This window comes from Desmodus rotundus, chromosome 12, assembly GCF_022682495.2.
Source record: "Desmodus rotundus isolate HL8 chromosome 12, HLdesRot8A.1, whole genome shotgun sequence".
Taxonomy (NCBI): domain Eukaryota; kingdom Metazoa; phylum Chordata; class Mammalia; order Chiroptera; family Phyllostomidae; genus Desmodus; species Desmodus rotundus.
In genome coordinates, this window is record NC_071398.1 from 65,624,943 (window position 1) to 65,638,088 (window position 13,146).

Sequence of the window (13,146 nt, forward strand, 5' to 3'; positions counted from 1 at the left end):
CCCTTTCCTCCCGTGAGCTCCACACTCTGCGTAGAAAGTTTCCTCAATCAGGCACCGTCACGTTGTAACCAGGGCGGGGGGTTCAGTTTCCATCAATTCTTAGCAAAGGAAACTGCCAGGACTACACTCTGTGTACAGCGTCTGCGATTGTAAACAGTCCGGGGTTTCCTTCTTTTTTTGAAGAAATGATGTAAAATCAAATTGATCAGAATCCCTCTATTTATAGGGTACAAGTCCTGGGGGAGAACTTCAGTGAACATGTCTACTGAAGTTGCGTATTTTGTGAATTTAAAAAATTAATAACAAAAAATTTTGATCAACCAAGTTAGAACAAGGGCTGAATTAGTTTTATTCTCTCCATAGAAAATATTGCAGAACAGTTGTCACATGAAGAGGCCACCCCAAGAGGTAGGAATTCATAGTATAGAGCTGTACCAGCCATTAGTTAATTAAAACACGTCACTCTCTAGATCTTTGTGGCATTTATTAACTGTTTAAAATTCAACATGTGTTATAATTTCTTTTCTCATCTGTATAAATGGTTACTTTTGTACCTAACCTCGTATTTGTTGTGTTGAATGCTTTTTCCAAAGAAGGCCCTTAAAGTGCATACATTTCAGGCCTCACAAAAATCGGCTCCAGCCCTAGGTAGGTGTCGATATTTGTTCTTCCCCTTCGTAATCTTGCTACCAGATTACAGCAAAGGCAAGGGTCAGATTAACTGCTTCTGACTCAAATGACAAACGTGTTTGATCAGAGCAGGTGGCGGGGGGGGGGGGGGGGGTCCATCCCACAACCTGTTCTGTGATCTCAGTGACGACCCACTCTGCGCCCCCTGAGGTGCTCTGACTGGGTGTTTCCCACAAGGCTCAGGCGAAGCAAACTGTAATCCTCTAGGCTGAATGAGCGGCCCGCTAGTGGGGTCAGGTGACCAGGAACCCTCCCAATCAGCACCTTCACCCAGGACTCCAAGAATTGGGCCCCAGGGAACGGCGAGCACTTCCTGGTTCTCGTATCCTGTTCTTACAAGGTGAGGAGCATCTCTGCTTAGTCCTCTTCTCTCGACCATCACTTGTGTCACCGATAAAGTGCACTTCCACTATCCATTATGCCGAGTAGCAAGCCTTGTTGATTACTAGAGATGACCGAGACGGGAGAACTCAGGGCTCCTGACTCTGGACTGTGGCTTTTTGGGTAAACATTAGCTAGCCACCCCGGCATGCGTTTCCAGCTAGAGAAGTGACCATCCCTCGGGTGCAGACCACACACTGATGTTTCTCTCCCTCTCTCTCTCCCTCCCTTTCTGTAAAAATAAATAAAACCTTTAAAGAGAAATTGAAACTGTATACACAGCAAGTCACACGGTGGCTGCAGAGGCATTTCAAAGGAGATTCCAGAGAGCAAAGACGTCTGTTCTGTTACGTTTCCCGTTCACTGGGCCCGGAGGCACCCGGGGCTCCCTCGGAGGGGAGGGTGTAGCAAGGAAAGCCCCCACGACAGCAGCTGTGCTCTCGTCTGGTCCGCACATCGGGGTTCTGCATGCTGTTCCCAGGGCAGTAAATAATGGGGTTCTGCTGCGTTTGAAACTTCGAAAACCATCACTCTCGCACAGAACGCCTCCTCCGTGTCCAGGGTCACCTGTTTGTGACGAAGGCCGAAGTTGGGTTCGAGTTGGTTCACGCCAGAGGACACGCTGCTGGAGACTTGGTCTAGGCCTGCGGAGCTGATGTGAAAACTGTGACATCGCTGATCCTCCTCTCCCTTCTCTCCTCCCATTGCCGCTATTTCCAATATCCATTCTGTTGATGTACGAAACGTCCAAACCTGCAGAGAATTGCTGTGAGTTCATAGGAGGCAAACTGACAATTGCCGGTAAGCAAAAATCTCAGCAGATTGAGAAAACACTCTGGGGAATGGCGGTTTTGCAGTTTATTTTATACATTGCGCTCGAAGGAGGAAGCATATGGAGGGCTAGGCGAAACTCGCTGGTGGTAGATTAGGGAGGTAGGAGAAAGCAAAGCGGGGAAATCTGAGATTGGATGAAGGGGAGAAGGAGGTGACTAACACCTTTTTCTCAGTGGGTACAGGGCAGTTATCAGTGAGCATTCACGGCACCCGGAGGGGAGTTTGGGCAACAAGGTAACAAAGCTGGGCTCTGGGAGCAGAGCTCCTGGGAAATCACGGCCTGAGGGGTCGGGGAGAAGGGAATTACTCCGACCTTCTAAAGGTATGTTATCCTAGATGCAGAAAGACAATAGACAGGCTTGGTTAAGGTAAAGACTGACCTTTGCCAAGGAAGACACTGGCCTGGGACATGACTACCCCCTGGGACTCGCTTTCGGTTAAGAAGTCTTCGGTTCAGGCCATCCTGTGTGGTTACTCCCAGTCTGACAGGCCCCCCCCACAGGCCTCCTCTGAGCTTGTCAGGCTTAGTTTGTGGCCCCCCTTTTTTGTCCACAGTTTCCACCACAAAAAGCCTTTTGTACTGAGGTCCTGATCTTTACACCAAGTTGCCAAGTGTGACGGTTAATTTTCTGTGACAACCTGACTGGGCCCCAGGGCGCCCAGATATTGAGCTAAATGTTCTTTCTCTCTGGGTGTGTGTGTGAGGGTGCTCCTGGACGAGTTTGGCGTGTGCACCAGTGGGCTCGGTAACGCAGGTTGCTCTCCCCAAAGCGTGTGGGACGTTGGTCTTCTCCAGCCCTAGGACTCGGCCCTCCTGGGTTTCGGGCCTTCAGGCTCAGACTGGTGCTATTTCACTGGCTTCTGGGTCTCCAGCCTGCAAATCAAGCTGCAGGACTTCTGAGCCTCCATGATGTGTGAGCCAGTTCCTTGGAGTCAGTCTCTCTCTCTCTGAAAAAAAATTATCCCTATTTATCATATCTATCTATCTATCTATCTATCTATCTATCTATCTATCTATCTATCAGTTCTGTTTCTCAGGAGAGCCCTAATACACCAAGATAGAAAGACTTCTGGACTAGAAGGCTTCTCCTGGCTTTGGGAAGAAGGCTTGTAAGGGAGCAGGTGCAGGATGGTCAGAGCCGGGAAGTAGTCAATTTTGGTCAGTTTTGCCCTTGGTCTCAGGGATGGTATAATCACCCAAGACAACAACCTGGTGCTTCCAGGGGTTTTTGAACTGAGAAGCAAGCCCTGCCCTGCCCTGCTCTGCCCTGTCCGACGGCAGTCGGCGAAGCAGGGACTGTGTGAACCTGGAGCTGCTGGCGTCCAGGCCTCCAGCCTCGAGAGGAAAGCCCGCTGGAGAGCAGGAGGCTGCCCTGCGGCGGGCAGGAAAGGGCTGCGGGGTGTCCGGGGGCCTGCAGGCTCCAGATCCAGTGGGCTTCACCGATGCCCAACCCTGTTCCTGCCCCTCTAGTTTGGGTTATATGAGTCCACTAATTTTTTCTATCGTTTGAGCTGGTTAGAGTTGTATTTCTGTCATTTTTTTAAAGTAAAATGTCTTAAACAAAGTACGAGCTAAGGCAGCACAATTACAGAGCGCGATGAAAGAAATGAAAACAACAAGAGACATGGAGGATGCCTGGCGATGCCCACAAACAAAATGACTAAAGAGAAGAGAGCTGCAGTCTGGGCAGCCTGCAAGGTGCACAGTGCAGGTGTTACAGAACAGACTGGGGAGGGGCAATATACTATCACGGAAAGGATTCCCCCTTTCTCTCGGGAGTCCCCCCCTACACCTACTAGGTTCGCCGTGCCCACCACCAGAGGAAAGACGTCTCTCAATGCCAGAGACTGGTGAAAAGGAAAGGAATTATTTATTTAAAAGTTATACAGACTTAGAGTAATGACTTAATGTCTTCATTGAAATACTGAAGTCCTTTAGAATACCCATAGACGCACACAGTCCTTCCTTCTCCCTCTGCCCAGCCTGAGGTACTGTATCTCAGGAAAAGAAGTAGAAGTCCGTGATTCAGGCTCCCAGCACCACCAGCTACATCACCACCACGGGGTCCCCACTCTGCCAAAGCCTCGTGGTCCTCTCTCTTCTCCCCCCAAACCGCGTGGTCCTATTTATTCACTCCGCCAAAGCTGCGTGGTCCCCTCTCTGGTGTGGCTGCTGTGCCTGGATTTAAATCCCAGTGCCAGTCTTCCTCTGCAGTCCCATTTCTGACTCCTCCTACAATCAGTTATACCTGCCAGCATTCCCGTATTCTTCCAGCTTTACCAGGCTGCCACAGTAAGTCTGGGCAGGTGTAGCCCTATGGCGCGGAGCCAATCTTCTCCAAGCTCTCATGCAGGCCCTGTAACCAGGGGGAGTTGCTTCCCAGTTACATCTTGGGTGGAAGTCACGCCCAGCTCCCTGGCTCAAAGCAGGGCCACAGCCATTTAACATATCTATGAAACCAGTTAAAGGTTATAGATATGTTAAATAACCACACCAGAGGTTAGCTGCACAGCTGTTGCTATACAAAACAGCTCTGAATGGCCCTACTCCGTGTGTCCCTTCCCCCAGCTCAGGCTTGTGGGGGTGAGGACATCCTATATATATAGTTTTCTAATATTTCCTGGACACCTTGAGTTCTGGACCCCATTACAAATCCCTATTTGGGCCCCCCTCTTGGCTGCTACATAGGTACTGAGATGAGTGACCTTGGGCTTTGAACTCAGGTTGATGAGTGTGATTGAGTGTGCCAGCTTCCTTCGCCTTGGAGGGTGGGGCAGGAGGCGCCTGTGGAAGTGTTCCTCTCTCTAAGGCAGAGCTGGCAGGAGGGGAGCAGAGGGGACCACATGCAGAGATGAGAGCGCCTGCCTGGGAATCCACAACCAGGAGCGAGGGGAGTGGAGTGGAGAAGCTGAGGGGTGACTGGGGCGGAGGCCGGCGTGTGCTCGAGTTGTGCAGCCAGAGGTAAGAGAAGGAGGACACTTCCGAGGAGCATCACGGTCTGCCTGCTGGGCTGGGGCCCAGGGGCGTGTCTAGCCCCTGGGAGCAAGGACCTAGGGCTTGACAGCAGGCAAGCCAGGCCAGGCCAGGAGTCAGCAGCAAGTGTCTGGGCGGCAGGCAGTGGCACAGGCACGCTGGCAGCAGGAGCTACACTCAGGGCAAGATGGATCCACTCAAGAGCTGACAAGTACCATCTCAAGGTCAGTCTAAGGGCGGAAGCCAGGTTACAGGAATGAGTCAGATCTACGAAGAGAGTCAGGAAGAGTCAGACACAGGTAGAGGGAGGAACCCAGGAGCAGAGGCTGGAAACCAGAAGTGACTCAGCTGGGGGGTGGGTGTGGACAAGGACAGCAGTGGGGAGTTTGCAGACTCAGAGGAGCACGTAGAATTCCCCCAGATGGCCATGTGCTGCTGAGCCATCGCTTTTATGCTTGTCCCCATGTGGTGGCTCTGCCCTCAGGGAGCAAAGCATAAGAGGGCCTTCGGATGGCACACGGGACAATGCCAGGAATCTCATTCCACTAGATACGGGTGTCTGGTGAATTTTTCTCGTGCCTCGGACAGTTTCCTCTTTCATAATTTAAAGAAAGAAATGAGAGGAGCTGCTCCCCGACCCTCACTCTGGGCATCCTGCTCAGGCACAGTGGAAGTCACAGCAGAGAGGGGCCAGCCTTCACAAAGCTGGTGACATCCGGGCCCAACCAGATGAGGGCCCTACGCCTGGGAAGCAGGTTTTTGCAACATCCGGAGACGGGTTAGGTGGATCTCTTCGAGGGAGACTCTCAGCGAGCGGACAGCTCGAGAGGAAACAGAGGGGCCCTGGGCAGGCGGTTCAGTTGCTCAGGGTGTCGTCCTGATTCGCCAAGGCCAAGGGTGCGGTCTCCGGTCAGGGCACATGCAAAAACCAACCAGTGAATACATATAAAGGAGTGGAACAACAAATTGATGTTTCTCTCTCTTCCTCCCCCTCTCTGTCTCTCAGAAAAAAAAAAAAATCCTCCCCCCAAAAAAGAAAGAAAAACAGTCTAATTGGGGTGAATTGTATTTTGTTAACAATGATAGCAAGAAAGCAGAGCTCTTCCAATTGTACTTTCCTTCCAAACTCTCCATCCAGAAGGCTGATGTTCAGAAGGGAAAAGGCAGAATTAATGCTAGTTAGAGGGAATGAAGCCACATCTAATTGCTCTGAGCAGATGTCACCTCCCCATTAAATACCTAACTTGTCCCCCACCCCAAACCAAGGTGCTCCCCAGATATTTCTGAGATGCCCAGGGAGCCGGGCTCTGAATGCTTGTCCACCACCCCACGTCCACCCCTGCTGCCAGTGACACTCAACAGACCGGCCCTCTGGAGGCCCCAGCCAGCCCGTCCCATCGCTGCGACCACCAGGCGGCCTCGGGTGAGCGATGCCAGCCCCCCTCTGCCCTCCCGCCCCCAGCGCAGGACACAGCATTCTCTAAACCCCCAGGGCACAACTGAGACCGATCAGCCCTCCGTCTGGAACACCAGGGCAGGGCGTTTGGTCTGCCCTCCCCTCCACCCCCATTTATGTAATCTGGGGTCTAGGACGGTGGCTGGCAGGAGCTCTGTAAATCCACAACTCTCAACAAGTCTTTCCTAAACGCTCCAAAATAAAAGAAAACAAGGCAGAATAATTAACAATAATTGCTAATTCGGGGTTTTCAGGTCCAAATTTAGGAAAGCCTTTGTACAAATTACAAAGAAGTGCCCTATTGAGCAGGCCCATGGCTTTGCATGCAGAAGATGCTTTCATAAAGGGTTCACTGGGCTGGTGAAATAGAAAAAATGCATCCTCTCTCCCTGCCCCCCGGGAGAGGCGTTAGAAGGGAACTCTGGTTGGGGGGCACAGCCCCTGCGCAGGGGGCTTGGTCGGTAGGTGGTACCTCTGTGGGAGGACAAAGGCCTGCCTTTCTCCAGCAGGCACAGCCCCATCAGCGGTGACATGGCCCTGTTTTTCGACACACGGCTTGGAGTTAGCCCCTGACCAGGCGCCTTGCTTCATGACCCAGCCGCACTGTCTGCCTGCGGGGCTCCTCGCCTGCCGGCACATGGCGTGAACCAGTTCAACCTCCAGTTTGCTGGACTCAGGTCTGCTCTGCCCGGGACCCCCGCCCCCGCCCCGGCCCCTGTGCTTCTCTGGTGGTCGGCAGTGGGCATCCTCTCCTTGGGAAGCCCAGGCCTGTGATCTTGGTCCGCAGTGACCAGAACAGCCCCGTCAGAACACAGTAGTCCGAAGGGCTTTGCAGCCATTGGTCTCCAAAATGCCCCATGAAGGACAGGGAGAGCCCCCCCGAGTTACTCCACTCCAAGCACCCCTAGTTCTCTTTCACAGTCTCTCTTCCGGGGAGAGGCGAACACTGTGCCTGAACGCCCCTCACAGTCCTCTGGGCTCTCAGCTCCTGCCAGCAATGGCTTAGGCAAAACACACTCTCAACTCTGCGAGAGCAAGCCAACACTGTAATTCACTGCATTCATACAGAGTGAAGAAATATGTCTCCCTTTCCCTGAAAGCAAGCCACTCACAGAGCCTTCGCTTGGGCTTGATCACACACAAAAACATACGCTGCCAAACAAAATGTTTGTCATCCAGACCTCAAACCGCCATCCAGGTTAACAGTGACTTCAATTTGCTTCCAAGAGCGCACACTCGGCCCTTGCTTCACGGGTACCCATGGACATAACTCCGTGACCCACAGAGTGTGGCCCAAGGGTTGAGCGTCCGGGTGGATTCAAGCCATCTTCTTCCTGGGACAAAGGTCGATGCAGGTTTGCATGGCGAGTTTCTGGCAAGCTACCTGTATGGTCCTCAAACACAATGTAGGTGCCAGCTTCATCCAGGGCGCGCTCCTTACAAAGCAGTAGCCCAGGGAACGTGAAAGAGCTTCCTCCTCTTGGAAGTGGTGTGAAGTTTCTTGGCCTGAAACTATTTAACGCTGGCCTCTGACAAGATTTCACAAATGTCCTTGCTGATTTCCATCAGTAAGCTTCTAGGGACTGTGGAGAACCAGACAGCCATGAAACCTCGCAGGCAGACGTTGGGAATGCGGGGAAGGGGAGAAGGTGAATTCTGAAAGTCACAGAATGGTGAGCGACCTAGATTCTGGGGAATATTTACGAATGAATTGTTCAAAGGGGACTTCTGAGCACCCCCGCAAGGGAACTGGCACTTACTCTGGGCCCGGGTGGATTCACGCCTCCTGTTGAGGCACAGGAACTGTTTTTCCCTTTTTGAGAGGACTCTCACACTCAGGGGACTGTGAGGCAGCGCCTGTGTTGCAGGAAGGGATAGAGACGGTTCACTCCATCTGTGACCCTGGAAACCGGAGGTTGCAATTGGAGTCCCACGGTTTCCTGTGTTTTGTTTGGCTCTGTCCAGCATTTATGATGCTTTGGAGTCTGTTGCCAACATTTAAAAAGAGGGAGCGTGGCAGGTCGTGGTCTTGCCCAAAGGATGCTCTGCCCTCCCACCAGTGGCCATGTGAGCAGCGTGCCCCCGGGAGGTGGGGGACAGGGGTGTGTTCATCCTCTCCTCCCTCTGGCTTGGCCAGGGCACATGCTTTGGCCGATGGGGTGTGAGCAGTGTGACCCACGCTACCTGGCATGGCATCTGCTCTCAGCCTGGATCCAGAAGGAGATGAGAAGACATGCAGAGCACAGCCATCAATTGTAACAGGAACAGAAAGGAGCCTTTACTGTTGTAAGTCACCGATAGTGTGGGGCTGTTTGTTACTACAGCCTAACCTAGAAAACCTGACTGATAGACGAGAAATCCCCTAAGAATCTGGGTCTTCCACTTGTCTTCAAGGGTCAGAAGGTCCGAAGACACTGTCCCCCAGGTCCCCAACAAATGGCTGGAGATGACGGGCGGCTCCCCCTTTGATTGGAGACCAGTCTCCACCTGCCCGCTGTACTCATGCATGGCCTGCTAGCCCTTCTGAGCTTCTAACTCAGAGCCCCACGCCACCCACGTCTAACGGGGGCCATGGAGAGCCTGTGGGAGCCAGTCCCAGGCAGTAACAGCCTCTGTTTCGGTTTTTGTCAAATCCTCCATGTGGCTTCCTCTGCTTCCAGCCTCCCTCCCACACCAGCCCCTCCCACACTCCTCACCCCAGCCTCAGAACTTCTCTACGGTCCTCAGACACAGGGGCTGTGCCCACAGCACAAACCCCGTGAGAGGCCAGGGCTGTCCTTCTCTTCTTCCCCCTTTCGTGGCTCAGCGCTGGAAGCCAGACCCTCCAAGTTCACCCACCGCTCAGCTCCACGTGCTGCCTGCACACCCCGAGGGGCTCCACTGCACCCTCCTCCCATACTGGAGTCCTCAGCAAGTGCTCCACGGGGGGGTGGGCGTGGGAGAGGGTGGGAGCGGAAAGGCCAAGGGCTCTGCTGTGTGTGGCGTTGTCATGTGGAGCCACTATGTGTGAGCAAAACTCCAGAGTCTCAGAGATCTACTCCCAGCACTTGGGTGGCCACAGCTACCCCTCGCTGCATCTCCACACCTTCCTTGGCCTCTCCCAGCTGGAGAATGCCAACCCACTCATCTGAAATGCAGCCGCCTCATCTACACACCCTGCATGTCCCCTCCGAGGGCACCTTCAGGTGCCAAGACCCTAAACACGTAGGTTAAAATGTGACAGCCCTGAGCGCCTGGGCCTCTCAATATCCTCCCTGCAGCTGGGCCCCAAGGCCCCTGGATGTCCATGGGCACTGGTTTGCGGCAGAGATTCGTCAGGGTCTACCATCCCGGGCAGGTCGCTGCTGGGGGCGAGGGAGGGTGAAAGGCACAGCTCGGCCAGGATAAGGAGAAGCCACTGCAGGAAGCCACTGCCTTCTACCAGAGCCCACGGTGTTTTGAACCGACACCCAGAGAGCACCTGCCCCCTCCCCTGGCACAGGGCGGAGGAAAGTGGAAACAGCTTCCCAGGCTCCCATTGGCTAGAGCCAGGCCGTGGGTCCGTGCTGCCCTCCAGCCATTAGGCGCTGGGACCCCAGGCCGGCCCCAGGACAGCCCCAGGACAGCCCCAGATGCTCACCTCTCCTGGCCTCTCATCTGAGTCCCAAGCCAATCCCGTCTACAGGCTGCTGCCAGAAAGAGCCTCCTAAACACACCTCTGATTATGTCATTCTCGTTCTGCCCCCTCTCGCCTGGTTCCCATTGCTTTCAGGATACAGTTCAAGCCTCTTACGTAAGAAGCAAGTCTGTTCACGATCTGGCCCCACAGGCCTCCCTGCCCTCCTACCCCATCCCCACCTGCCCTGCGTTCATGCTGCACCAAACTGCCCAGCGTTCCTCAAACCCACCAAGTTGTGGCTTGTCTCCTGCGCTCCCTTAGGCCAAGAACACAGCTTCTGGCTGCTTCTCCCAGCCAATTCCTCCTCCAGGTTGCCTCCTTTGACCAGCTCCCAACCCCTCGGGCCAGTTTTGATGCCCATCCCCTGAGCTTCTGAGCACCCAGTGCTCCCTGTGGCCGAGCTGCCACCTGTGGCCCACGCCCTCGGGGAGCAGGGCTCCACATGCCTGGCGCACATATTGTCTCTGGCGTCGAGTAATACTTTAATTACCATTAAAAATTGCAAAAAGAGTCATCCCACTTGTGTCAGTCTTCCTTCTCCCCACCCCACGGGCTGCTCCATCCCACCCTTGCTATTTTTCCCATTAGCCCTTGTGTATATAGACGGGAAGACAGTCCTTAGGTTTGCTGGTCTGTCTGTTTGTTCACTCGTTCATTCGTTCGTCAAACACATGCTGAGCCTCTACACAATGGCAGGCCCTGGGCCAAGCAGTGGGGTCGCACGGGGCCTTACACCCCAGCGGAGTGAGAAAGCAGCAAGCAACTCAGCCACGCAGCGACAAGCTGGTAACAGAGACTGTGTCAGGTGATGGCGTGAGTTATGAAGAGAAAGAAACCAGTCCAGGGCATAGAGCGATGAGGTAGCAAGTGATCGGTTCTTTCACTTAGGGTCACCTTAGGAAAGCCTCCTGGGTAAGACAGCATCTGAACTGAGACACAAAGGAAGCAAAAGGTCATGCCACTCTCTGGGGAAGAGCCTTCCAGGCAGAAGGAGCAGAAGCTAGTTAGGGTCGTGCTGTGGGCACACAGACCCCCGGGCTCCTCAGTAAAAGTACGGTGCACCAGCCCTTTACTTCTGCTCGTGTTCCAGTCCAATGTCATGTGACGGGTTGACGGGCAGCATTCTTCACTTGGGTCTGGAGACTCTCAAGCCATCCGTCCTGTGGCTTTCCATTTCCAAGGGCCCCGACGGCCTTCCCATTGAGTGGGCAGACGAGAGCAGAGAAGGCACGGACCCGCACCGCCCTCCCCAGCTGGAAGTGACAGGGCCATCCTGCTAAGTTCCATTGGCGAACCAGCTCCAAGGCCATGCTGTGGGCAGGCATTTTGGGGGCCAGCTAGCCACCTCTGTGAGTGGAGACAGCCTGGCAGTTCAAGGCTAAGTAAGGTGGCCGGTGTGACCAGGGCAGAGGGAGCCGGGGGGAGCAAACAGCTCAGAGAGGCCACATAGTGGGTGGGAGCAGACAAGGTCGGGCCCTGCAGGTCCCTTGAAGGACTTTGGAGTTTGCTCTCTGTGAAATGGAAGCCCTTGGAAGGTTTTGAGCAAGGCAGTGACGTGAAATGGCTTTTGTTTCAAGGGGCACTCTGCCTGCAGGGTGGAGAATAGCCTGCAGGTGGACCAGAGGAACGCAGGCAGGCCGGAAGTGGGCTAGAGCAGTCCGGTGTCCTGGACCGACGGGAGGGCAGGGTCAGTGCAGACCCTCCCAGGGAGCCTACCGGCTTCAACTGTGGCTCCAACTCCTGCCGTCTAAGCCAGGGGCTGGGGCAGCGTCAGACAGTGCGTCCTCTGCAGCGCCTCACCTCTTGCTGCTGGAGCGTGAGAGCAGCTGTAACAATGTGTGAATGAAGGGGCAGGACTGTGTTCCGATGACGTCCTGTTTACAAAAACAGGCAGTCAGCCTGCAGAGCCCGCTGACCCCGATACACCAGGCACCAGCCGTCCGGTCTTCTCCTGTCACACGTTTCTAGCGGGGGCAGCGGGGGCGATTGCAGAGCGCAGTCCGGGGCGCTGTCATTGCGCAAAGTTTGTGAGACAGCCCCTCCCAAGGGGCTGCTTTTCTTGTAGTAACACTTGTGGCATAAGAATGAATCACGGCTTCCCGCCGTCTTGGAGCAAGTTGTCTCTTGACAAAGGAAATGGCTCTCGGCAAGACCTTTTTTATTATAGTTCAGGCTCATCAGCTATTCTTCTATCACGAGATACCTTTATTATGTGTAATTAAGGCAGCAACCGAGAAAAGATGCAAATGTGTTCTTAAAAGTCTGACTTTGCAGCAGCTGGGAGCTTCGCAACCTTTTAAAGAGCAGGTTTAAACTGAATCACATTTGGTGTGTGCCAAAATGGGGGAAGGAGAGAATAAAAGCCAAAGAAATTAAAATATGAGGGGCTGCGGCTGTTCAGGAGTTCGTGCCCGCCTAGTGGTCCCCGGGAGCCCAGGTGACTGCAAACCGCAGGAGCACCCTTGACGCCGCCGAGGTAAGGGGGGGACCCCAGCCCTGCCCCCACGAAGGCTCCCCTGCCCCAGCACCAGAAATATCACAAGCTGCTGCTTTTTCTACCTTCATGAGTATTTTTTTTTGCCAGAATTTCTTCCCTCTCTTTGCATGGCTGGGCTGCGTAGTGTAACAAGACCCGGCAACTGGCAAACAGGAAAAGACGCTGGAGAAGGACGCAGCGTACCTTACCGCCTCGTTTGTGAGGAGCAGCGGAAGCCAGCAGTGAGTGATCCACTCTCCTCGCGTGGCGTCGTCCGATGGAACTTTCTGTGACGCTGAACGCATTCTGTCCAGTCACTATCCAGTGTGGCAGCCACGAGCCCCTGTGGCTGCTGAGTGCTTGAAGTGGGGGGAGTGGCACTGAGAACTGGATTTTTAAATTTAATTCCACTTTAATTAATTTTAATCGAAATGTATGTGGCTGCTGCGGCCAGCGACCACCGTCTGGGATGGCGCGGCTGCAGGGTGCTGACTAGGACTGAGGCTCAGGAGTCAGGCAGACCCAGGTTTCCATCCTGGCTTCCCACGTGCTGTGATCGGGTGAGATGCTTACTGCCACTGGTAATGCCCAGCGATGTCATCTGCGGGCTGGGGAGAGGTGTCCCTACCACAAGGGGTGGTTATGAGAATGAGGCGAGAGTGGAGATGAGGCACTCA